Source organism: Ovis aries, chromosome 17, assembly GCF_016772045.2.
Source record: "Ovis aries strain OAR_USU_Benz2616 breed Rambouillet chromosome 17, ARS-UI_Ramb_v3.0, whole genome shotgun sequence".
In the NCBI taxonomy this organism is placed as follows: Eukaryota; Metazoa; Chordata; class Mammalia; order Artiodactyla; family Bovidae; genus Ovis; species Ovis aries.
This window is the reverse complement of record NC_056070.1, coordinates 34404952-34431399: the sequence shown is the minus strand read 5'-3', so window position 1 is coordinate 34431399 and position 26448 is coordinate 34404952. Positions and strand designations below refer to the sequence as shown.

Here is a 26448-nt window from a genome sequence, read left to right as displayed (position 1 = left end):
TTACAGGCCTTATTATTAACATTTAGTTCAGAGAAATTGCTGTCATTATGTGAAGTAACTTCCTTTAGAGGTTATTCATTAACCTTAGGTATTTTACTGTGTAATTGTAATTGTCAAGTGCCGCAGGCTTGGAAAACCTTTGAACTCCTCAAGGTATGAGGGGATGGCAGAGAGAAGAGTATCTGATTTTTTTCCTCCCTTTTCTAGTTGTTTTAATCTTGAAGGTGTCTCATTTTCCCTGTGGAGGTGGCTGCCTTCCTAGAGAGTAAACTTCCAGATTGCTGACCATAAGCTCAGAAGATAACCATGGAGGCACTGGCCAGGGAGAGTCTGATTTCCTCAAATACTGTAGACTAGAGGGAAATGGTATCCTCTTAAGGAAAAAATCGCGGGGTTATTCATAAGACCTGCCTGGTTGGCACATACTCTGGTGTGAACGTGGGACTCCGCGAAGACGTCGCACAATACCTGGAACTGTGTATTGCGCACAGCCTGTGCTGACACAACGGAAAACCGCCATCCTATTGCTCACTCAATGGCTCCATAAAACCAATTTTTCACTCCCGGGCTTTGCAGCAGCCAGGTGTACTTTCCATAATATGCCTGTTACACAGGCATCCTCACTAGCCATCGCTTACACAATTACCCTTGTGATTTTCTCCATCCCGGCGTAGTTGCCATCGTCTTCGGTCCCCACCCAGTACAACTTCGGGTAAGCATCTCACTTGTATTTGCAGGAGCACGTGGGGCGGGCGAGCACCCCCTTTCTTTCTTTGTTTCAAGACAAACAAAGGTAACTGGCAGGTTTCTTCTCCGAACCACAGGCGCCTGCATCACGGGTGCCCTAAAAAAAATAGGAGACGTGTTCCCCTCCTCCCAGGTTTCTGGTTTCTCCACCCAGTCTCCCCACCGTCCTCCACTCCCCGCACCCCAACCCTTCCGGCCTCCACCCAGACTGGGAGAAGTGGGCCTGACATTCCAGGTAACCCGATTCCCCAGACGGGAGGGGGAGGGGCGGGCTCCCCCTACTGCTGGGAAGGCGGCCACGTGACCACGCCTGCGGCCCGGGGAAGGCGCCCTGGTGCCCAAAACTAGGGGACAGGTGAGCCCCGAGTGCTGATTTGAACCTGAATCTCAAGGACGTAGGCATCTTTAAAAGGGTGCTTGCTTCTGGCCTCCGACAGCGTGCACTTTGATCGTGACCCCTGAACAGGAACGGCCAGCCGTGGGGTTTTCTGGCGTGAACCGAGCTGCAGACAAAAGCAGCGCGATCTCCGGGAGGAGAGCCCGAACAGGCTGTACAGGAGCCGCAGCGCAAGTCTGGACGCAGAGGCTGCGCGCGGGAGCAGGGCTGGCCGCCCTGGCGGGAGCCCGAGCGGCAGGCCTCGGCTGGGAAGTGCGTCCCTCCGTCATTTCCCCGGCCTCCACCGTCCCCACCTTGCCCTTGACAGCTCTCTTCTTTGATCTGTAAAACAGGAGGGAATAGGGGATACTTTGATATTCTTTAAAAGGCCCTGGGATTTGCTGCTTTCTGCCCAAATGAAGGGCTGCTGGAGAGTTTCTGGAAGGAACGTGCTGTCACATGTAATCTAATGAGCGTGGCCTCTTCTTCCAGTGCCCATTAATCCATCAACCAACACTGAATGCATCTAAGTATGGATTCTGTGTGCAGCCCGGACGTAAGGGCATGGTCTCTGCTTTTAAGGTATTTATGGTTTAGCTGGGGAGCTGGGGATATACCTGAGAGTAAAACGTGACAGTAGCTAACACTTAGTACTTTGGCAGCCCACTCCAGTGCTCTTGCCTGGAGAATCCCAGGGACGGGGGAGCCTGGTGGGCTGCCGTCTGTGGGGTCACACAGAGTTGGATACAACTGAAGTGACTTAGCAGCAGCAGTACTAGGAGAAAGCAATGGCACCCCACTCCAGTGCTCTTGCCTGGAAAATCCCATGGACGGAGGAGCCTGGTAGGCTGCAGTCCATGGGGTCGCTAAGAGTGGGACATGACTGAAGTGACTTAGCAGCGCAGCACTGAGTACTAACCAGGTACCAGCTTCTGTGTGGCTCTTTCCTTTATTCCTCAAAACATGCCATCAAATAGGTACTGTAATGCCATCCCCATTTTACAGAGGTTTTAGCCAGAGCCCAGGTCACAGGACATGGGCAGTCAGGCTGTGTGCATCAGGTCTGGCCTGCTTCAGGGGAGGGAGCTGCTTGTGCAGGCCAAGTCTGTTGAACATCCAGTGATGATGAGTGGTCAGTGCCTTTGACCTCATCCTCCCCACTCTGGTTTGGAGGCTGTCCTTGCCCTCTCTCTCTGGAGAGCAGGAACCTTTTTAGCCACTAGTGCCCTTTGGGACCCTTCACACTGTTCTGTTTCTTCTTCTTCCTCTGTCTTTTCTTGCTCAACAATCACAGTCCAGTTCATTTTTCCCTGGGTAACATTAACCTTATACATATGTCTTGTTAGTCCCCTGTGATTGTATTATCCAAGTAGAGAGAAGAGACCTAATTCAAAACAAATAAATGTACAAAGCATGCGAAGCAGAACTTCATCTCAATGTGGCGGGACTCGGCGATGTCTTGGGTTCCTGCCTCTGACTTTGAGTCATTCCTTCCCTCTCTGTTTTATGTGGGGTGATGGCCTTCCTTGAACATAGTCAGGTAGACTCAGTATAGCATATTCAACTCAATTTGCCACTCATGGTGAGTAAAGGGCTCAACAGAGTGTGGTTTTCTCAGGAAAGCCAACATCCTGATAATTTTTAATAGTATAAAATACTGGCCAATGGGATTGTATGAGTATCATGGGGAGCCACATCCTTTAGCCTGGTATATAATCCCACATCTCTGGGCACTGGGTTCATTACAGTAGCTCCCTTGGGCATGGGTCTGAGTGGAAACATGAGGTTCAGAAAATTCCAGATTGATTGGAATTAACCTTGTCAGCCCAGTCAGTGGGGATTGAGAAGGCCCAGAAATCCTTGGTTAGTATAATCCCTTCTTCCTTTAACCAGAAATAATAGGTATCTGAAAACTTGGTACACTTAGTTTTGTTTTTATTGAGCATCTTGCACCTGCCCGGTGGCTCAGTGATAAAGAACTTGCCTGCCAGTGCAGGAGACTCAGGTTCGATCCCTGGGTGGGGAAGATCCCCTGGGGAAGGGAATGGTTACCCACTCTAGTATTCTTGCCTGGGAAGTTCCATGGACAGAGGAGCCTGGTGGGCTGCAATCCATGGGGTTGCAAAGAGTCAGACATGACATAGTGGCTAAACAACAACAAGGAGAAGAGCAGAGTACATGTCTAGAAATCTGGGTTCTAGTTTTGGACCTGTGACTAGCCAGCCTGGGACCCATTATACCTGCTCCCATCCATATGGGCCTCAGTTTCCTCACCTTTAAAAAAATAAAAGCTTGGACCAGGCCAGTGGTGTTCAAATCAGAGCAGCTCTGCTTTTTTCTTATGTATTACTGGAGTTGTGTGAAACGAAAATGCAAATAGAGACTCATGGATAATAGCTGTTATGAACCCACTGCTCTGGAGATTTGCTGAGGTCTTCAGCTCTAATGTTCTATGATTCTCTTGAAGGCCCTTGGTAAAGGCCATGCTCCTTGGGAATCACAGCCATTTAGTTTTGCTGGATTATAAGTTGCATGAAGAAAAGAAGTTGGAAGATAAGATTGGAAATGAAGTTTCACTTCAGATTTGGGTGCTTGGCCAAGAGGGCTGGATATTGCTTCATTGGAATTTGGGGGCCACCAGTGATTTTTGAGAGCAAAATTTTGTCAGTTTTGTTTTGCATGGAGCTTGAGTAACAGAAACCTGAAAAATAGTAGCTGGGCTTCCCTGGTGGCTCAGATAGTAAAGAATCTGCCTGCAGTGTAGGAGATTGGAGTTTGATCCCTGGTTGGGACAATCCTCTGGAGAAGGGAATGGCTACCCTACTCCAGTATTCTTGCCTGGAGAATCCCACGTACAGAGGAGCCTGGTGAGCGACAGTCCATGGGATTGCAAAGAGTCAGACATGGCTGAATGACTAACACACAAGCACAGAAAAGTTACTTCCTTATGTAATAGGCTTTGGAGATGGACAATTTGGGGCAGGCATGCAAGGTCCATTCATCATCAGGGTCCTAGACCCCTCCTAATGTTTTGATTTTCTGTTCTAGTGAAGCAGGTTTTCCTTCTTACAGTTACCTCATGGCCCAGGATGGCTTCTGGACTCCACCCGCCATGTTTGCGTTGCAGGCTAGAAAGTGCAGTAAAAGGGGAAAAGGGCATGCATCCCAGCTCTCAGCTCACTTTAATCAGCCCTCTCAGCAGTCCCTCACGACCTGTTTTTTTACATCTCATTGGCCAGAACTGAGTTTCATTGCCACACCTAGTTTCATGGAGGCTAAGAAATGTACACTGTATTCTGGACAGGGAAGTGATTAGCTGAAAGCTTGGGTTCTGTTATGAAGAGAGAAGGGAAAATGGATATCAGAAGGCAGCTGATGTATGGTCTTGCTACAGAATGATCAGAGCTGTGTCCTGGATTCAGAGTAGCTGGGCAGTAGCTGGGAAGCTGTGAGCTAGCTGGAGGGAATGAGGCTGTGAACTGGAGTAACCCTAGGAAGGTGGGATGGGGAGCAAGGAGAAGCTCACTCAGGGGAGGGCCAAAAGGACTCTCCAGGTTTGACGGGATTTCATCAGCTGGATGTGAGGACCTGGAAGGATGCAAAGAACACATCCAGTGTTAGAACCATATGAAACAGTCGCTGGTGACGCCAGTGACTAGAATAAGGAAGTTGGAAGGGGAGTTTTAGGGAAGGAGGCCATGGATTAGATTTTGGACAGGTTGAGTGTGGTGCTGGTGGTGCACCAGGTCTGGAGCTTGAGTGAATTTTGTTGTACATTGCCAAGTAAATATGAAGATCACCTGCTTTTTAAAATCCTAATAGATAAGACATCCTAATATGTCAGATGCTTTCTTAAGCTTCACATGTTGTTATTTAGGGATGTTCTGTTAATCATGATGGAGTAAGGCAATAGGGTTACTTCTCTGCTGAACCTGAGCTCCATAGAGGTGCTTTTCAGTTAGGTATAAGAATCCCAAGGGCTTCCCTGGTGGCTCAGATGGTAAAGAATCCGCCTGCTAATTCAGGAGACGTAGGTTTGATGCCTGGGTGGGGAAGATCCCCTGGAGAAGGAAATGTCAACCCACTGCAGTATTCTTGCCTAGGAGATCCCATGGACAGAGGTACCTGGCATGCTATAGTCCTTGGGGTGCAGAGTCGAATACAGCTGAGCGACTAAATAACAACTAAGGATCCTGAGAGTTAGGACAAGAATGATGTTTGGGGCAAATGCACACTCCTTAAAAGAGCTTCTCCCAGAATCTCCATGTGTTCTTCCACCCTAGGGAGCACATATATGGACAAAGCACAAAACTTTCATTGTCATCTAGAAGCCTGTCTTAGTAGTTGACGCCTTTATTCCCTTTTTGTTCTGAGCCTCCGCCTGACCCCACCTGACCTTTCCTGTTTTAGGCCCACTGTTGGAGTGGCACAGGCTCAATGGGGGCTGCCCTTGAATTTTAGGAAGAATGTATGGAAAGAGCCATATACAGCGTCTCTGGGTCTTGGAGAAAAGCTTACATTGAAAATGTAGAGGTGAGGGCCAAAATGAGATGGGGCGTGGGGACAGACAGCAAGGTTAGGTGGTGGGACTTCCCTGGTGGTCTAGTGACTAGGACTCTGCGCTCCCAATGCAGGGGGCCCAGGTTGGATCCCTGGTTAGGGAACTAGATCCTACAACTTAGAGTTTGTATACCACAACTAAAGATTCTGCATGCTGCAATTGAGATCTGGCACAGCCAAATAAATAAATAAAATAAATATTAAAAAAAATAGTGAAGGTGGTCGAGAAACTAACAACGGAGACAAGGGGTTGTGAGCTCAGGCAGCGGAATTTAAATCTGCTGAGCATGGGGTTTTATAGCTCTTAGTGGGTCTTGCCTTGGTAAAAGCAGCTCCTTAAGAGAGACAGATGATCCCTAGTTGTCCTTACATAGCTTGATTGGGTCGGACGCTTTGCAACCCCATGAACTGCAGCTCACCAAGCTTCCCTGTCCTTCACTATCTCCTGGAGTTTGCTCAAAGTCCCTAATGGCCTTAAGAAAGGTATGCTTGATGAGAGAAGAGAGAATAATCCACCCAGCCTGCCTGTCATATAGAGTGTTAGTTACTAGCATGCTTGGTTATATAAGCCTAGACTTTGGATATCCCTCCCTTCACAATTTTGGAGGCATGTTCTGTTGTCTTCTGGGTTAGGGTTATGAGGAGTGTGATAGCAATTCTGACCACCAGTCCTTGATTTCTGCCTTTCCTTCTTTACAGAAGCTTTTAGGATCGTCGCAATTTGACACTGAAATGCTTTGCTGTAAATCTTTTATTCAGTGTACTTACTTTTTATTTTTGTGTGCTCAGTTGTGTCTGACTCTTTTCGACCCTGTGAACTGTAGCCCGCCAGGCTCCTCTGTTCATGGGATTTCCCAGGAAAGAATACTGGAGTGGATTGCTATTTTCTCCTCCAGGGATCTCCCTGACCCAGAGAGCCAGCCCATGTCTCCTGTGTCTCCTGCATTGGCAGGCAGATTTTTTACCACTGAGCCATCTGGGAAGTCCATATTATTCAGCGCGCTGCTCCCCTAATGGGCCCGCATGTGCATCCTTCGGATATGGGGCATTTTCTCATAGTATTTATTTGATATTTTCTTTGTGATGCCTTCTCTGTTCTCTCTTTCTGGAAATCCTATTAGTCACAAGATGGATCTCCTGGACATCTTTTCTCTCCTGTTTTTCATCCCTTTGTTTTATATTTTGTGGATCTTTGCATTGCCTTCTTTCTAGGGCAGTTGTTTTTTCTATTGTCATCAAAAGGTGGCCATGGTCCAGTGAAGGGAGTTGGGGTGGGAAGGCTTTTTGGCACCGGGACTTTATCTAGTGAGGAAGTGCTCTGAATTTTCCCCTCCCCAGCTGCTAGTCATGAACCACATGGCTCTAGTCTTCCATGTTATTTGGCACAACCAAAATTCGTTGGTTCCTTGGATTTCTGAATGGAGATGAAGGCCGCCTTTGCAGACTCAGTTCTAGCTTTTTGTGTCTCTGTGGCTTAGAACCAATGTTCATGCTTTTGGTCCTTAATGTAACACATAAAGAAGTGGATGGTCACAAGTGGGTCACCTCTTGTTATTAGTATACAGGGAATGCAGGTTCTGATAATTGAGTTGTATGACTCCAGGCAGCCAACTATCTATGTTGCTTGAATGAAACTGCTTTTCTGAAAGAAGTTTGGGTTAACTTGAGTTTTAGAATATTTTCACCCAAACATCATATTGGCATAATACAGTTTTAAGGATGCTTATTTGTTTATTGTATTTTTGAGCAGAATTTGAGCATTTAACAGAGTAAGCCCAAATGACCTAGTTTTTATCTTTGTCTTATAGAGACTTTGTCTTTACAGATAATCAGGTCTTGCTGGAGAGTGAAATGAAATGTCTTTTCCCCACCTTCAGCCCCTTAGCAAACTCTCTTCTCTTTAGATTCTGAACTACTGCTCCACCATCTTGGTTCTTCCATTTTCCAGACTGTCTCTTGCTACCTTCCATGCCTCTCTGTTTGCACCTTTCCCAACACTTCTTCCTCTCATTCTCTAAGCTGGTGTTTTTCAAAGTGTGGCTTATGAATCTGCAGCATCAGAATCACCTGGGACCTGACCAGACCAAATGGATCAGAATTGCCGACAGTAAGCTGGGGGTGGCCGAGGGGTCTGCTGGTTGGTCAAGTGTTCCTGGGGCTTTTCATGTACACCTGAGTTCAAGACACGCTGCTTTCATTCCCAATGCCCACCAGACTCAGCTCCTGACACTACTTTCCCCCTGTGGCCTGTTCTCATGCAGGGTTCGTCCACTGGCAGGCTTCACCCTCCTGGGAGGCACCAGGGGCTCCTCTCCAGGTGTGACCTCTTATCTCACCTCAAATCTTCTGTTTCCGGTTACTCATGGGGACTCTCCCCTGTGCTGGGTGTGACCGCTCAGGCCATCTGTTGGCCCAGCTTCCCCAAGTGTAAGGTATTTTTCTCCCAGGTCATTTTGTAGAGGGGACCCAGAGCCTGAGGGCCATCTACTTGGTGAGATGCGCTTTGTTAGAGTGAACCATCATAAATGTGTGTTGAATGCATGGATGAGAGAACAGGTCACCAGCACACACCATCTTTATAGGCTTTATGTGAGGTCTGGGTGTTTTGTTCTTCTCAAATTACTTCTAGAACCCCTGGGAGGTAGAAGGAGTGGGAACTGATGGTAGCGTTCAGCTTTAACAGTCCCGGTACAGAAGCTGTGGGAACCTCCCTGGGCTATGCCAGGGCCAGCCAGGAGTGCCCTATAAAGGAGACTTTACCAGCAGCGTTGTGTCAGGGGTGGGAGGGTGGGGTGGATTGTGCCGTGTTCATTGACTGTTGGTTATTGCAGAACTGGGTCAGTCAGAGGTCAGGGAGCCAAGGAAGGGGAAGCTGTGGGCTTAGAGATGGAACAAGCAGTTCTACCCATCCCTGCGAGATCTTTTGAGAGAACATAGGGCTTCAGAAAGCACACTGGGGGGAGTTTTCTTTACAACATTATCAGAAGAGTAGATGACTGTGCTCTTCAGACTCCGCATATGAAACAATACAAGTGTCCTAGGAAAAAGCCCCATTGTGAGAAAGTGCACGTGAGGGGAGTTGGGTCACTGCTGGCCTAACAGGCAGTGATTTGCATCCATTTTGGTGCTTGAGAGAGGAATGTTTGATCTGACAGAAGGTGGCCTTAGAGGCAGCCCCTCCTCCACCTCGCAGGTTGCTGACGGATCCCCAGGGATTTGCCACTTCCTCCAAGGAGCTCCCACGGCTGCACGAATAGAGGCTTGTTTCCCCAGCTGTTTAACCTTCAGCTTTATCTGTCTTGTTGACCTCTTAGTTTTGTAATGAGTCAGTTTATTTGCCGGTGCAAAAGTTGGTTTTCTTAGAAATAGAGCTAGAAAGAGGCCAGTGCTTTGGTTGTTTTCTCTTAAGAAGCAGCAGCCGGGGAACGGGCACCCCAGAAGCTTCTTGTGCTCTGACAGCCCCCACTGTGAAGTCTAGTGGGCAGTGAAAGATGTCTCTCTTGTCGGAGGTGGAAATACCTGCAGGGTTTACCAGCTCATTACTTCTCGATGCCCTGGGAGCCCAGAGAATTTGCTTAGCAACTGGCCTGGCCAGTCAGTAACCCACCCACCGCCCCCCACCCCTACCCACTCTTGCTACCCGCCCCCCTCCACGTTACCGGATTTACTGGTGGGACTGATGGAGCTGTTTTGGAACTAAACAAGGATTAAGCATTTTGTGAAAAACGGTGCCAGTCTTTTCCTCGATGGGACATGAGCCTGTAACGCAGTCCAACAAAACGAGAGCGAACAAGCCAAAAAAAACTTTTTTGAGAAACAACACAGGCAGTAGGAAATCATACTGGTCAGGGCTTGTTTTCCTGGCTCGGGGCCTCATTCCAACCTGTTGCAATCAGCTCTCCCGAGTGTCTGTAGGGACACCCTGATGCAGGGGCCCCTCGGAGGAAAGGAACTTTTACATTTCTGTTTGACTGGGCTCCTTGCCAGGGGCGAAGTTCAAAGTGCAGTTTCCAGTAATTTGCTGGGACTTCTCCGTGGGTTTGATAGGCCAGGACAGAAGCCTGCAAGCCGAAGTAATATTTCCTGATTTCTGTCATTTCTTAAGAAGAGAAGGAAGGTTTGTGGAGGGACTGGGGCTTGGCAGGCTTTTATTGAGAGTGGATGGGGCCTTGGCTGCCTCCTGTCTTCTCCAGCCTTTCTCCCCATCTTGTCTGGGGCCCTGGGCAGCTTGGCACTGGGCTGGCATCCCTCGGGCTCCCTCCTCAAGCAAACATGAGGTGCCTATTCGGTGCAGCCCGTTGCAACCCTCCCTTGATTTACTGCCTGCTGGCGTTGTTCGGGGCCATAAAGTTGTCGCGTAATGGCAACATGTTCTTGTTTTCTCATATCTGTAGGATGAAAGTGAACATTTTTATAATCCTCCCCTCCTCACTACATTGAGTTCCCCTGCGTTAAACATGTGGGCTTGATTAAAGGGGAGAAAGAGCTACAAAGAGAAGTTAGACTTTACACTTCTTCCCTCCACCACCCCCTTCTCGGCACGTTGAGGGCGGGGACCCATCTTTCTGTCATCTCATCTTTGTGTCTCCCGCCTGTGTCTGGCAGAGGACTTGGCACGTCATAATTCTGAATGAATCTTTATTCAATGAAAGGGTGTGTGGGAGCCGTGGAATCTCATTTCAAAGAAGTGTTCGGTAGGACAATGTAATTTCTGTGTCAGGTAGAGGCTCATAGGATTGATGTTTTATTGATTTGATTACAACTCATTTTCTACAACAAGCAATTGTCTTCCAGAAATGTTTGCTCTGGTCCCTGTTTCAGTCACTCTTTATTCGGAAAGGACCCAGCGGAGCATGGAGTTTGTTAGGAGCAGAGGAGAGAGACTGAGTGGGCAGTAGTGGGAGTCTGAGTTGAACCCTTCAAGATTCTTTAGGGATTAACCTGGCAGTCTGGTGGTTAATACTTCGCTTTCCAGTGTGGCTGGAAGCGGGTTTGATACCTGGTCAGGGAGCTGAGATCCCACATGCTGCCAGCCAAAACACCAAAACATAAAGCAGAAGCAATATTGTAACAAATTCAATAAAGACTTTGAGAAAAAGATTCTTCAGGCCCAGCACCAAGTGACCGTCACCTTTCAGCCATCCTCCCAGGACCTCAAACACCCTTAAATCTGCAACAGCAAAACCCCAGGAATACTCAAAGGGGTGAGGGGGCAAAAGGGCTTAGAAATCGCCTGTGGGGATTACTTCCTTCTTTCCCCACAAAGTTCCTCCTCACTCCCTTAGTTCTCCTACATCATACTTCTTTTTATTTGCTAATTCACCTCAGAAAACCTAACTCTATGGGCTGCTTTTCCTCTGGTCTGGAAACTTGAATTATAGCAATTTAATGTTATAATATAATTCCCCTGCTGTAAAGCATTTTGGGGCTGGCAGTGATGATGGAGTGAATGTTGGTGGACATGGGGAGCCAAGAATTGATTATCATGGATCTTTTTCTATATTCGTTTAAGAAATATTAATATAAAGCCATGTTAGTGTGAAATCTTATTTAAGTATTTTAATTAGAGCATTGGTGCTAGGTAAAACGACTTAAGTATGGATCTATATGATTTGAAAGAACTAGTTAAAAGTTTAAAAGAAAGTGGGATGGGGAGAGGGAGGGAGGTTCAGGAGAGAGAGGGGAGATTTTATATCTATATATATATGGCTCATTTGCATTGTTGTATGGCAGAAACCAACACCACATTGTAAAGCAGTTTTCCTCCAATTAAAGATATATATTAAAAAAAAATAGGGGATAGTTTAGTGGTCTGGACTTGTATTTTGCAAATAATGAGTTTGTGTAGTAGTCTCCCTATTTGTTGAATTGATTTTTTTAACTTACATCAACGATTATTTGTTTTTGTATGTAGAATAAAAAGTCTCAAATATTTTAGTTGTCTTTGACTATAAAAAAAAACAAAACAAAAAAACAAAAAAAACAAAATTGTGGTAAATTGTCTAGAAAACCAGGCTCTGTAGGCAGGTCTGTGGGAAATGGAGAACAAATAACTAAATAAGCTTAAAAATTTCCCTTGCCAAATGGCTTCTCACGCCATGTAAGGAGATTGGGTAGTTTAGAATGAGGTCAAGACAACTTTCTTATCATCAGACAGCTCTCTTTAAGGCAGGGCATGGATTATCCAACAGGTATCTATTGCCCATCTCTTCAAAACCAGAGAGATCCCTGCAGAAGATACTAGCTTCAAAGTTGAATTGAAGCATATTTTACTTCCTCTCAGTTGCTGTATGTGCTGGAGTTTGAGGGATGTGATGTAAGTGCATCGTGCCTCCTCTGTCTGTAGCATTTTGGGAGATAATATTGGCAGTTTCACCTACTCATGAGGTATCCTGAAAGCCCATGATGGTCCCATGATAATCCTGGCCAGGCCCAAAGCTCTGAAATCCCATCTTGTGTGTGGGGACAATTGGCCTCTGCCACAAATAAAGTGCCCAGCACCTCAGGGTGATTCTGTGGTTCTTCACACATCCTAATGGACACAACCTGTAATTCTTGTTAAGTGATCAACATTTGGTTCCCTGTGAAAAAAAATAGACCTGCACACAAATCACCTGAAAGACTGATGGTAATGCCAAGATGGCATCTACAAAAATAAGAGTTCTTAGCCAGGAAATAGTTTAATACAATTTTTGGTCCTGTATTTTTAACATCATTAATCTTTTAAGAAGCCTAAAGAGTCATAGACTTCTCAAATGGACTTTCCTACACGTTATGGAGAATACTGTATGCCATGGTGATATTTAATAATTTAGAATTGGTATGTTAACTGCTTGCCATTGTAGATTTGGTTTTTCATTTTTGCTGTGCTTATGATGTCTTGGAATATATTTTTTTAGGTTATCATGCTGTTAGAGTTAATAAATGTTTTATTACTTGTTTTGGGACAAGAACTGTCCTAGGTTCATAACAGTTAAATGAACAGTATTGAAATGAGTGACATAAATTATATATGAATGACTAAGTATGCCTTGATTAGAAAGACTTAGAAATTCATGTAGAAAAAGCACTCTGTGCTGCAAGAGAGGGATGGCTACAGTGATGTGTCGGATGTGGGTGGTGTTTCTTTGACACTTTTATTGAGCTTGTTCTGCCAGGTTAAGTCTAGGCCACTCCTAGGCAGCTCTTTCTTTTCACTCCTATATCCGCCCTTTTTTTCCCCCCCTTCAAGATTCATTTCTTCCAATTTGGTTCTTGCAGAGCCAATATAAAAACTGGGTAGGAAGGAGGAAGGAGCTAAAATGTAATTGATGTCTTCTTTGGTTTACGTATGTCAGGACATTACCTCATTTAATTCTCACATCCTTTGAAGTGAAGTATTACTAACACCCCATTTTGTAGATGAGGTTCAGAAGTGTTAAACAACTTGCTCGAAGTCACACAACAAGAAGGTCAAAGGATTTCCAGGTGAGCTTGTGCAGCTCCAAGGATAGAGCTCTTTGACTCCCTCCAGTAGTAGCCTCCAACCAGGAGGAACTTAGCTTGCTTGTTTTGGGTAAAGGGGCTTCCCTGGTGGCTCGGATGGTAAAGAATCCGCCTGCAATGTGGGAGACCCAGGTTCAATCCCTGGGTTGAGAAGATCCCCTGGAGAAGGGCATGGCAACCCACTCCAGGATTCTTGCCTGGAGAATCCCATGGACAGAGGAGCCCAGGGGACTATAGTCCATGGGATCACAAAGAGTTGGGCATGACTGAGCCAGACCATTTCATGGCCTTGCCCCTCTTCCCCTAAAGATCTCATCACATCATTTCATTTCTAGTGAGTTTCCCTGATATACTGAAAGATAGGGTTGAATTAAGGAACCTATCTATTATGTAAAGCAATAGATTTCTTTTTTTCCTATGTCTATGAATGTTAGAATTTGTGTCACACTTGTAGTAAATGCATTTCCAGAAAAGCTACTCTTTTAATGCATGTCACCTTATTCTTTATTTTCAAAATAATCCTGGACATTTTAGCCCCAAAGCTATACATTGAGGCTATAATTTTAAATTTATCACTATGCTATCCTTGTGAAAACTTTCAACTCAATTTTTTTCCACCTTGAATATGTCTAATACCACCATTACCTACTAACTGCAGATTGAAATAGCAAGTCATTATGATGTCTGAATTAACATCCAAAACATACTGGTTTTGTTCCAGGGTTCCCATATCTATTATTGTTGAAACATATAACTTTTAAAACTGAAATGGTTTTCCCAAGCCAATTCTCTAATCACTGACATAAATTTCACTCCATTAAGGAAAGGAAACCAGGCACTATGACTAAAGTTAGGAATATGATCAAATTTCAAGGAAGAAAAAAATGATTAGGCTTGGAATTCTTTCTATTTCTTTTGCTTGTGGAACATGGTTAAAATAAAACCCTACTTTTCTGCACACATAGAGCTTGTAGCCCTTTAAAACGAGGGGCTGGATTTAGGTATGGAGGCTGCCGTGCCCTCTCTCTGATTTGTCAGGGCATTTTGCAGAGAGGATATGTCTGAGTGCTGCCAGCTCCTCCATGGAATGGTGGAGAGGTTGGGGACTGGTGAGAGCCACTATGCCTCGCTCTCCTCCTTTCTGCATCTCTGATTGGAAGTCATCTTCCTTCAGGCTGGAAGTTGTTCAGTTGCATTTTGTTCCATGAAATACCTGCTGCATATTTATGAGTCCTTTGAATAATGGCAGTGCCCTAGAACTTATGATAACCAGATAGGCCTACAAATAAGGAAAGGAGATGTGGTGAGAAAGTCTAGCTTCCCAGGCTATGGATAGTGCATTCAGTGGTATTTTTTTGATGGCTACTTCTGAAGTATCTCAGCCCCGTAAGGTTGCTTTTTTTCCCCAATTTATTTATTTTTAATGGAAAGACAATTGCTTTACAATGATGGTTTGATTTCTGCCATACATCAACATGAATTTACCATCATGCTTTCTAATGTTTATCAAAATTTTTCTTTATGGGAGTCTGTTTTCAACCTACTAGACTTGTTTCCTTGCTATTTAGAGCACAGTTGTGTTTAACTAGCTTAAAAATGTTTACTCTTGCTATCTTCCACCCTCGCCTCACCAGCAAACCCACGTGTTTCCTTTGAGAGTGTTCCCTGAGAGACGTGCATTCTTTCTTTCATAGGAATAGCCATATATATGTACTCAAAGTATACACATAGTGATATAAAAGTACACAAGTTTTAAAAAATGCGTAAAGTGATATAAAATCATTTTTGATGTTTCCCTTGCAGCTGATGTACATTTATTTCTCTTGAATTTGAAATAGGTCCACATACTTTGGCAGAAAAAGAAAAATCTTTAGTGAGTCAAAAATCTTAGTGAGTCAAAAAGGAAGACAAGAGAAGTTTCTTTCTTTTTTTTAAACTCTGTATTTCTGTTGTTAGAAATGACACTTATTGGAAATAAGCATTTTAGAAAGCAGAGTAGCTATAATTATTAAAGTTAAAAAAAGCACAGATCTTTCAACCCACCAATCTTACATCTGGCAGTCTGTTTCATATAAGCAATACCTGTAATCATCACCAAGTGGCTCTCTATCACATTCCCCTCTTTTAATTCTATGCATATGACTCACAGATATTATCTCCTGTTTTTTCTTGTTCCTTTGTTCATGCATTCATTCATCATCTTCTCCCACAAGAATGTGAGCTCTATGAAAACTAGAACTGTGTCTGTCTCCCTCACCGCTGGAACTATAACATCTGGAATAGTCTCTGGCACAGGGTAGATCCTCATTAAATATTTATTGGATAAAGAAATAAAATACTCATGGATCAGGATAGATGTCCAAGGATATTTATTGAAGTATTATAATAGTGGCAAAAAACTGGAATCAAGAGAATGTCCATTAGCGATGGGCTGGCTGGGGGGCCTCACCATGCCTGGCTCAGTCATATGGTGTGGGGTTAATGTTAATAGCATGGCTGTAGCGTCAGGCTGCCTGGGCTTTAATCCCTATTTTCATCTTAAATGTATGATGAACAGCCTCAGGAATGGTGCTAAGCTTCTCTGTCTCCCTTTCCTCATCCACAAAATGAGGATGACAGTGATACCAATCTCAGAAGATTTTTGTGAGAATTAAAATAAAACTGGCAACATAATATGGAAATAGCCCCTGGCACATAGTAAGTATTCAATAACTATTGTTCTTATCTCATGATATATTAAAAAGAATGAGTTAAATATCACTTAATAGAAGAATTTTCATAATGCACTGTTTAGTGGGAAAAATATGATGCAGAGAAATATTTTTGATGGCTGCTACTTTTATAAATTTATCAGTGGTACCTATATAATTTATGTAATATGTATATGAGAGAATAAAATTGCGGAAGATATATACTAGGTATATAAAGCTAGGTGTCAGAAGGACAGGATTGAGAGAGAAGTGAGAGAAGAAGGAAAATTGAAAGATAACAAGATGACTAAATAATAAGGTAGGTAAACAACACACTATAGATAATCATGATTAAATTACAAAATATGTGTGTTTATGTATTTGTACATGTTGAGGTGCTTAAAAAATGAGTCTCTAAATATTAATGATGGTTGTCTCAGAAGGATTGGGACTCTGGGTGATTTATTTCTTATCTTTGATTTATTTCAATTTTTGACAATAAGTGTATGTTATTTATATCACCAGGAAAAACAAGAAAATATCTTTACCATAACAGAAAAAGAAAAAAAGCAATGCTTCTCTATTTTTGTAACTCTCTATTAAAGGAAGAGAGATGGCATTTGAGTGGATGAGTCTCTCTTCTTCTAGACATTTGAGAGCTTGAGAAATTGTCAGTATCCAATTTAGAAGGAGCGGGTGGCCATGCCATCTGAGTACAAGATGGGTTTAGTTTTCAGCAAGTCACATGCCTGCTACCTCAGTCCTCTCCTGTTTTGGAAAGGTGAAAGCAAATCTCAGGGATTATATGAACCGAAGGTGTTGTAAACACAGGCAAATGCACCACAAAATTCTTGAAAATGAGAGAGAAGGGAATCACAAATGCCCGTATCTGCAACTAATTCAGCCATAGGAGGCCCTTTGGACCCCAAATCTAGAAATTTTCTTAAACTACTGCTTTAATCATGTCAAAGTTTTGTTCAAAACCCTTGTTACCTTTGCATCACTCATAAAGGAGAAATTCTTTAGGCTGGTCTCAAAGAGTCTGGCTATCTGTCTGCCGCTATTTCTTTACTCCCGCTCCCTGACTGAGTCCATGTAGTCATCCCAGTGTCCACTCAGAATCTGTCCTTCCCCTTTGTTCATGCCCTTCCCCTTTGTTCATGCCCTTCTTGCTCCTTTTCCCTTTTCTGAATCTCACTCATTCCTTAAGCCTTGGCTCAGGTCCATCTTCTCTAAGCCAGAGATTTTGAATTATCTTGGTTGATAGAGACGTCTCTGCTTTTCCCCACCCCTGTTCTTCCCTTGCAGGTGCTATTACCTTCTGCCCCAGTCACTTACTACTCACAGGTGACCTGTAACCATAACTCATCATCCAGCCTCATGTGCAAATGTTTCTCCTTCTTCAACTGGGAAACTCCCCAAGGATGAGGCTTGTGCCTTTTTCTTCCATGTATTTCCATAGTTCCTACCATGTTAACTTGGGTATAGCTGCAGACAGTGAATATTTGCTGATTGATATATATGTATATATATATATTTAAGTATTTTCTGAAAACCAAAGGTATGTAGTCTTCCTATAATTAGTGTTTGTGGTGGACCCTTATGTAGAAACCCACGTATTTGCATATAAGCAAATCTTATTTATCTTATCTATCTGGATAAGAATACTGGCATAAATATAGGACAAAATATTAAGAGCCTTTCAAATTGTCAGAAATGTGTGTGCATCAGTGATTTGAGTCTACATTTGCCATAAACAAGATAACTGAAAAATGAAACTGAATAAGGGATGTTTCATTTTTGAGAACTGGAAACAGTGAAATATTCATTAAGATAATAGCTAACACTTATGTGTCTTTTATTATGAGCTAGTTTGTCTAAATACTTTTCATATATTTACTCATTTAATCCTTAAAACAACTCTGTGAGTTAGGCACATTACTTTGAGCCCCATTTTACAGAGGATGAAACACAATTAATCAAGCTCCTACTTGTACTGAGTTTCTTTAAGCTGTTTAATTGAAATATAAATAGTTTTATGATTTTTGACTTGTAAATTTACTTATGTGACTATATCTGTACAAAGGAGAATGCCCACACACTCAAATACTTTGTAGATGACATGACTGATTCTTTTTAAGGAGAGATTTAAAAGCTGGTTTAAAGAAAAATTAGTAACCGTACCCTAGGGAGAGTTTTGTGAAACAGACATCTTCTGAAGGAGCTATTTACATTTTATCTGAGAATTCAGTCACTGCTTTTCTTTAGGACTGTTTTTAAAAGTCAGTGTATGCTTTCTAATGGAGATTCAATCGCCCTTTAATAGTTGCAAGTGGTTTTCAACCAAAGACAGCCTTATTATCTACCTCATTGAAATCTTCTTGGCTGTGTCTTATTATGATTTTACTCTCAGAGGCTGAAGATTTTGTGTGTCAATGAAGGGACTCAAACCTAAAGGAACTCAACTCTGAATATTCACTGGAAGGACTGATGTTGAAGCTGAAGCTCCAGTACTTTGGCCACCTGATGCGAAGAGCCGAGTCATTGGAAAAGACCCTGATGCTGGGAAAGACTGAAGGCAGGAGGAGAAGAGGATGACAGAGGATGAGATGGTTGGATGGCATCACCGATTCAATGCACTGAATTTGAGCAAACTGGGAGATTGTGAAGGACAGGGAAGATTGGCGTGCTGCAGTCCATGGGGTGGCAGATTTAGACACGACTGAGCAACTGAACAACAACAAAACGGACTCATAAGAATTTTCTAATAGTCTCCAAAGGGAGCTTCAAGACAAGAGTTCCAGAAATGCTGGCGACATCTTGTTACCCAGTTCTGGGACCATCAAACCGCTATCCACGGTTACACAGCTATTCAGGGACAGAGACTAGATGAAGATCCAGGGCTTTTGACTAGACTACTGGTTTTCTGCTAAACCATCCACCACTAGAGGGCTCCACGCGGGACTGTGGGCGGGCCTTGGGGGTGGTGCTAGGAGATAAAGACCAGCCAGGTGGGAGTTAAGAAGCACTGGCAGCATTGGCCTGAGTCCGCTTCTTCTTTGGGAGCAGCAGATAGTGTCCGAGTGGTGAAAGCTGAAAGGCTGGTCAGTCTTTTAGTCTGCCTAGTTGTTGTGTGGAGGAAAGGAGATTGTTGGATGTATGTTATGCTCCTCAGTAAGAAGAAGAAATAACAGCTTCCCATGAGCCAGTCTTAACCGTTTGAAAGTGAAAGTGAAGTCGCTCAGTTGTGTCCGACTCTTTGTGACCCAATGGACTGTAGCCTACCGGGCTCCTCTGTCCATGGGATTTTCCAGGCAATAGTACTGGAGTGGATTGCCATTTCCTTCTCCAGGGGACCTTCCCGACCCAGGGATCGAACCTGGGTCTCCTGCATTGTAGGCAGACGCTTTACGGTCTGAGCCACCAGGGAGGTCCATTTAGTGGCCCAGAAACTCTAATAAGCCAAGGTTTCATTCAGTTTTGAGGATCCTAAAAATGGTAATAGCTAGTAGGTGTTTACTGTATATCAGGAATTATTCTAGATGCTTTATATGCATTACATCACTTGGTCCTCATAACAGGCCAGTTTTATTGGATCGGCCAAAAATTTTGGCTGGGTCTGTCCACAAGATCTTATGGAAAAACCCGAATGAACTTATTGGCCAACCCAATATCATCCATAATTTACAGATGGGGAAGGTGAGTTATGGAGAGGCTCCACAACTTGCTGTAATTTGCCCAAGATTACGTCTCTATTAAGTAGCTGAATTGGGATTCAAACCCAGGCAGTGTGGCTTCAAAGCTTCATCAATTAAAAAAAATTGATTATGGAAAATTTCAGTCATATGCAAAAGTAGAACGGTGCAATGAACTTCTGTTTACCATCTCCCAGCTGCGGCAACCATTAACTCATGGCCAGTTTTGTTCTATCTACGTCTCGACATCCTTAATGGTCCCCCAGCCCCTTTTCTGGATTATTTTCAAGAAAACACAGATATCCTATAATCCATAAATACCTTAGTATATACCTGCTAAAAAACAATAGCTTAAAAAGCCACACTCTTTTTCATAAGATGCATACTGTCTCTATTTCTGTGATGTTAACTGTCTGGAAAATGATTGTCTAGATCTGTGATATTATTTCATTTCTTCTTCACTTATTTACTGTAATATTTTCCCTATACCAGCAATTTGATTAGCCTGGTGTATAGTTTGCATGAGAAAGGCCAGGTAGATGCTAAATTCACAAACACCCTCTTTCTATATATGTTTCTCTGTCTCTCTCTCTTTTTTAAACTAGTTTCAATGAGTTGCTTTTTAACATCAGCCGGAGTTGATCACTTAATTTGTTAAAATTATCTTAGTGAACTTATGGATGTTTGAACATATTTGGTACTTATGTAAAATACTGATGCATTTTTCTTATCAGTGCTGAAAACTGTGCAATTTGGGTCAGTGGAAGCCTCTTCAAGTTTGGCTTATGAGTCCTTCAGTCATCTTCAGCCACTCCATTGTTTTCTGATATGACGATGGTCTAGGCTTATCTTGTATATATTTCTTGCCCTGAGTCTGGAGCTGGCATCCCTTTATGGGAAACAGTTATATTTAGAGACCACACCCTGATTATGAGGGCTGCTTATTGCTTCCCTTCGTTCTTTCTGTCTTTCCTTCCTCTCTCTCCCTCCCACCTTTCCTCCTTATCTTTCTTTTCAAAGAGAAACGAAATAATGAATTCTTACCAATAATTAATTGTTTTCTTTTTCTTTATAAATTTATATGTAACTATAATAAATACTATTTCAGAATAACAATAAAAATATTATTGAAATATAATTGCCAAAACCAGTTTGAACTTATTGTGTGATTTTTTTATCTTTAGAGTTTATAACACTAGGGATATATAGTCAAATTATTGTCTTTGAAAGTCGCTTGAATTGTTCTCTGTACAATCTAAAAGCATGCTTAGTAGCTAAGTTTGTTTCACTCTGCTTTAGAGCTGTACTGTAGTTATGTTGAATTTCACTTAATGTTGTTTTAAGGTCACCTAAAACAAGATCTATTCAGAGAAGAATAGATCCATTTTTGTTTCCTTCTCCACCATAAGTATTTTTTTTTTTTAAATTCATTGTCTATCATTTTATTTTTTATAGGAGCCAGTATATATAGATGTTGGTATCTCCTCCATCTTCACTTTCCTAGATAAATGCCAGCTTGAGATACATAGTTGCCTCAATCTTGGTCTTCACTTCTTTATACCACTTATCTCAACAGTCACTCCTCAGCATTTGTGCAGATACTTCTCATCTCTTGAGAACTGCAAAGTTTATTTAGCCATTTCCCAAGTGATGGGACAGTCTCACTTAAAGGTCTGTCCATATGTGGGTCAAAGTCTAAAGATATTTAAATGGGGATTAATGTTCCATTCCAGCAAGGGGGCAAATGTGGATAAAATGTGTTCTTTGATTTGCTTCACTCTCCTGGTATCACATATGTATCAGGTAAGAGAATCTTCCTTGTTCAACAATACTGCACTTAGGGAAGTGATAGAATCAGGGTCACGGGGTTTCTTAACTCTCCATGTGGTTCCTAGTCCTGGAGATCCAAATTGGTGCAGTTCTTTTCTGTTAACTTTACATATTTCTACATATTTGCATATGTAAATCATAAATATGATTGGAGCAGCTACTAACTGTTAGGAGATCATATGCACATAGGAATAGACATTACTAGTGTGCTATTCTTGGCCTCCCCATTTTTTCTTTGTCTTTTAAAGAATAAAACTACCGTTGTGTATTCAAATATCACTTCTACTCAAGTGTCCATTTCAGCTCAAGTATTTTTCCACAGACTTCCAACCTAAAGCATCTAAAATTAAATATATCCTCTTGGATATCTTGCATAGGATGTGAAAACATCTGCCGTATTGTCTCTTGCTATTTTCAATGATACAGTGTTTTTTCCAGATTTAATGCCACTGGCTGTATATCTCTATTAAAACTTTATACTACTTAATTTTTTTTGTAAAATGAAATGCTTCCAATTCTGTTTATTTATGGGTGCACTAGGTCTTCACTGTGGCATGTGGGGACTTCTCTAGTCACGGCGTGGGCTTAGTTACCCTTCCGCAGGTGGGATCTTAGTTGCCTTACCAGGGATTGAAACCCACATCCCCCTGTACTGGAAGGTGAATTCCTAACCTCTGTATCACCAAGGAAGTCCCTATACTACCTAATTTGACAAATCTCTTAGATTAGATTTTGATTTACCTGGGATCCTGTGGAAACCTGGACCTGACAGTCGAATCCAAGAGAGACTCCTTGAGGGTCTTCTCCGGCAGTCCAGTGGCTAAGACGTTGAGCTTCCAGTGCAGGGGATGCAGGTTCTATCCCTGGTTAGGGGACCGAGAGCCCTGCATATTTGGCCAAAACAAACAAACGAAAGAGAAATACTTGACAGGAGTCTGTAACAGCAGCGATGTGTCCCTGGCACTTTCCCATGGATCAGTGAGTTAGATAACCATGTGAACAGGTACCAGTCAAATGTGACTACTCAGGAAAAACACTGGATGTGTGGAATACAGCGCTTGGAAAAATGGTTCTAAAAACTGAAGTGAAGAGCTTTGATTAAACAAAAGAAACTGATTAAATGCCACGCATGGTCTTAGGACAGAGAGTGATGTGAGGTAACAGGAGTTGAAACCACATCCCAGCAGAAACCCTGAGGTGTTCAGTGTGACCACCAGAAGGAAGGAGGTTCACAGTGAGAAGTCGCGGTGACCCTCCAGGCCCCGACAGGCTCTCCTGAGAAGGATTAGACCGGCCGTCTGGGGAGGCTCTGGGAAGCATTTCCAGGTCCTGGAGATGATAGATGTGTGTCTTACAGGGTTCCATGGGGAAGCATTGCCCTGAGTGTGCACTGAGGGATTTACTGTAGGAATTAAACCTTACACAGTTGTGGGAGGATCAGGGAAAGCGAGGTCCAGAAAGAGGAGTTGGAGGATCAGAGAAAGAGTCACTCCCTTAAGAAATAAGAGAAGCCCTGGCCCAGGGGGCAAGTCAGAGCTTGCGGGGAGACCGGGAGAGAAGCCGTGTGCTGCTCAAGTGGGTCTGTGAGGGGGGAGCCAGTGGAAAGCTTCCCTGGGAAGCTGCTGCCTCGGGTTAGCTGCAGAGGGTAGTCGGTAGTGGGACGCTGGTGGCTGGTGGGTCTCATGATTGGGAAAAAGAACTAAATGTGGCATGGAGGGGAGTGAGGACCCTGGGGACCTGCCAGTCTCCCCGGCGCCCTTCTGTCACTGTGTCCCACTGAAGGCTGCATTTGTGTCTCTCAGATCCGCCTGAGGGATTCTTTGGGTGATTTCAACCCAGAGCCCTGGCGGGAAGGGAATCCGGGCAGCGTAGCTGCCAGTCTAACCATGTTGACCATGGCCTTCTCGGCACAATAGAGGTAGGTGTTTGCTCAATGAGAGAAAGAAATAAAGGGATGATTTAAAATCTATCCAAGTGTGGGATCCGTCTAGAGATAGTGCGGGAATGCCCAAGCGAAAGGGCACCGTGGAAGGATCTACGTGCTGGGAGTGTGGTTTGTCTGGTGGTTAACGAGCACGCCACATGCCACCATCACACCACATCTACCCACTCAACTACAGCGGATGTGTGTGTCACACACGCTCAGCTGTGTCCGACTCTGTGTGACCGTATGGACTGTAGCCCACCAGGCTCCTTTGTCCATGGGATTCTCCAGGCAAGAAGACTGGAGCGGGTTGCTATTTCCTCCTCCAGGGATCTTTCCGACCCGAGATTCGAACCCGTATCTTCCACACCTCCCGCATTGACAGGCAGGTTCTGATCTGTGCTCTGTACTTGTTGTTCCTCCTCCCTCTCCATTTTCTGTGAACTGTTAGTTAGATTTAGACGTTGGCCTCTTTCCAGTTAGATGCTACCATTTTATTTTTTTTTAGCATAAATAATTCAGAAGCTGTGTCTGGGACACAGTGTTGTCTCTCTGTTGTGATGTTAGCAGTCACCCATGATTAGCCCTTCCTTTGGGGAAAGCCAGATCTCCTACCCTATTTGTGCTTCCTCTTGCATATACGGTAACTAAACCATCACAATCCTGGGCAGAACAGGCGTAGCCTAGAGAAAAAGGATTTTGTACAGGCGTTCTTAGGTCTACCTGCGCCTGCATCCCCACACCCCTGTCCTTGTCAAGAGGAGTAACTTCTGTGCTGTTGCCTGAGAAGGCCTAGGTGAACATCTTAGCACCGTTGGATGCTGGCCTGAGGGCAGGTAAGGGGAAGCGCAGGATCTGCAATAAGCAAGTGCAGCATAAACATTCACCATGGGGAGAATCAGCTTGCTTTCCTGTATGCTTTATTTTCATTCCGTGTTTTTGTACTATGCCTGCTGGGGGATAAAACCAAATCCTTCCATTTAAACTTCCTGGCAAAGCAGGGTTGGGAGGGGTGCGGGGCAGCCAAAAAGGGGATTGGGGAGCAGCTAGGGCCCAGAATTAAGGGATCTTAAATGAAAGCATTTGCTTTCATTGGCCCTGGTGCCAGCCCAGCCTGGGGACCTAGGTGAAGCGTCTTTGATGCTCTCACTTTATGGAAGTCCATAAATACAATTTGGTGGAGATCATACAGGACTAAACTAGTTTGGGAGCTAAATCACCTGTAATGTCTTGACAGAGATTTTCTTCAACCGAGATGGAACAACCTCCTTTGCTGAGGTGGAAGAACCAGGTATTATAGAGTCTTAAACTGTTTACACTTTGGAAAGCGTTTTTATTGCCTTCACAAGTTAAAAGGTCCTATATATTTTTTCGGATTATTTTCTATGGTTTTGGAGTTATCCTCTGAAAGAAGGCTGGATTTTGCTGCTTTATAGTTTCTCTGAAACAGAACTTCCCAAGGCAGTTAGAGGGACTGACTTTTGACACACAGGTATGGGGGATGGAAGAAGCTTAGAGCTGTCTCTCAGGGAAACATTGAAATCCTCCAGAGAAAGAAAAAATTCTGCTTAAAGCCACCAGGGAAACCCAAAGACAGTTTTGCACACCAGAAACTCTTGAGATTTTTCATTCTATTGGTTTGTATGTATGATACTGTTTTTTTTTCTTGCATATAAAAATGGTTATTGGCTATTTCAAATGGTTCAACCTCTCTAATTTAAAGTTAGATCATCAACCATCCTTGGCATTAATGGATACAGACTCTTATGAGTGTGAAATTAAGAGGGAGTACAGTTAAGTAAAACTTGTTCCTCAAATGGGTGAGGAAATACAGTCTACTGGGAAAGAAAATTAGAATATCCTAATTTAAATCACAACCCTATGTATGGTCTTCGAATACTCTCTCACTGAGAGTGTTGTATTGCACACAGGTTCCATAAGGTTCTTAGGATATTAATTGGGAGGTGACTTATCCCTTTGTGCTTGAATATTTCCCTGCAACCAGGAGAAGATTTTATTCCACAGAGTACCTTGACAGTGCTTAAGGAAGCAGTAAAATTGAGGCTAGTTCTCTGCCTGGTGGTGCTTAGAATCTTGAGCCTGGGTGGGGGTCACTATTGAGCAGGCTTGGGTATGTGGTTTTATTATTTTTTTAGAGATACGAGGGCAGGGACACATGAATCTTACATAATTTTAAGAGACTAGGTATTACTTTTTAAAAGACCAATTTATCATGCAAAATTTAACTTCTTAATGAGTTGGGTGTTTGAATCAGCTGACCAGTGCTTTCCTGTTTGAGGATCTGGTTTAGAAATATGATAAATACGTTGAAGTTTCATTGGATGGTTTTAGAAGTGTTATTTTCTTCCAGCTACACTATTCTCTGGGATCAGTTTTCTCCACTAAAAACAAATACTCGTCAAGTAGACAATCTAATTTAATTACCCCCGAGTGAATTTGAGAAGGCCATGTTCACACACAGTGTCAACAAAACACCACTAGATTTCTTTATTTTCTCCCCCCTTTATATTTAAGGTACTCCTCTTCTTATATTGTTTGACCACCAAAGTGTTTCATTCCAACATGCTATACATGTTGTGATTCTCAAAGGTTTTATATTCAAAAGCAGAGACATTACTTTGCCGACTAAGATCCGTCTAGTCAAGGCTATGGTTTTTCCTGTGGTCATGTATGGATGTGAGAGTTGGACTGTGAAGAAGGCTGAGCGCCAAAGAATTGATGCTTTTAAACTGTGGTGTTGGAGATGACTCTTGAGAGTCCCTTGGACTGCAAGGAGATCCAACCAATCCATTCTGAAGATCAGCCCTGGGATTTCTTTGAAAGGAATGATGCTAAAGCTGAAACTCCAGTACTTTGGCTACCTCATGCGAAGAGTTGACTCATTGGAAAAGACTCTGATACTGGGAGGGATTGGGGGCAGGAGGAGAAGGGGATAACCGAGGATGAGATGGCTGGATGGCATTTGAGTGGATGTGAGTCTGAGTGAACTCTGGGAGTTGGTGATGGACAGGGAGGCCTGTTGTGCTGCGATTAATGGGGTCGCAAAGAGTCAGACACGACTGAGCGACTGAACTGAAATTCCTTGAGGGCAAGAGTTTTACTTCAGGAAAGCAGGTATGC

The 26448-nt window shown here is 43.4% G+C and overlaps 1 long non-coding RNA gene across 1 annotated transcript in view; it reads left to right on the top strand.

Moving 5' to 3' along the window:
• Nucleotides 1-240: 240 nt before the first annotated feature.
• The window catches only part of LOC121816923 (uncharacterized), a 259574-nt gene continuing 233366 nt past the window's right edge, over nt 241-26448 (top strand). Inside the window, exon 1 of the long non-coding RNA XR_009597002.1 lies at nt 241-712. This is a non-coding gene — a long non-coding RNA (uncharacterized LOC121816923). The remainder of the gene's footprint in view (nt 713-26448) is intronic.